The following is a 686-nucleotide window of genomic DNA, read 5'->3' as shown; positions in this document are numbered from 1 at the left end:
CCAGGAGTCCTGGGGGGGGGCCTGACCACCCTCTGCCAGGGGCAGGGGCCTAGGTGTCTGAGCCACCGTGGGTCGGGCACCACTTACATGAGGTCATTTGGTCCTTGCAACTAGGTCTCATGCTCCCCTGCCAGCATTTTCCATGAGAATTCTTAAAGGTGCCACATCTTGCCCAAAATCACACGGCAGAGCCAAGGTGGGAGCCCCGCCTTCCTCCGGGGCCACGAGGAAATCGGCATTTTCCTGGGGTCGAGCGCCCTCCTCAGACACTGCCCGTGGAGTGGCCTCGGACTGGCCGGGAGCACCAGCATGTCGGCTGCCTGCTCAGGGCTGGGCCTCACCCCGTCCCCCCAGGCAGGGTCAGCGTAGGGTCTCACGTGCCTTCCATGAGGCAGTAGCAGCATCTGAGCTGCTTCCGAAAGACCCAGTGGGGTGGCCCCATATGCTGAGCAGATGCGCCACCGGCAGCGAAGCCCAGTCCCGCCCTCAGGAAAACCATCCACGTCAGGCGTGAGGCCCCAGCTCGGAGCAGGAAGTGCTATGGGAGCTGCAGATGCGCCACCGGCAGCGAAGCCCAGTCCCGCCCTCAGGAAAACCATCCACGTCAGGCGTGAGGCCCCAGCTCGGAGCAGGAAGTGCTATGGGAGCTGGAGGGGGGCACCCCCAGCCCAGGGCGGGGGGTGGGG

Source organism: Myotis brandtii, unplaced genomic scaffold (assembly GCF_000412655.1).
Source record: "Myotis brandtii unplaced genomic scaffold, ASM41265v1 scaffold188, whole genome shotgun sequence".
Classification (NCBI taxonomy): Eukaryota; Metazoa; Chordata; class Mammalia; order Chiroptera; family Vespertilionidae; genus Myotis; species Myotis brandtii.
The sequence above is the reverse complement of the archived record's forward strand: the minus strand, read 5'-3'. Positions refer to the sequence as shown.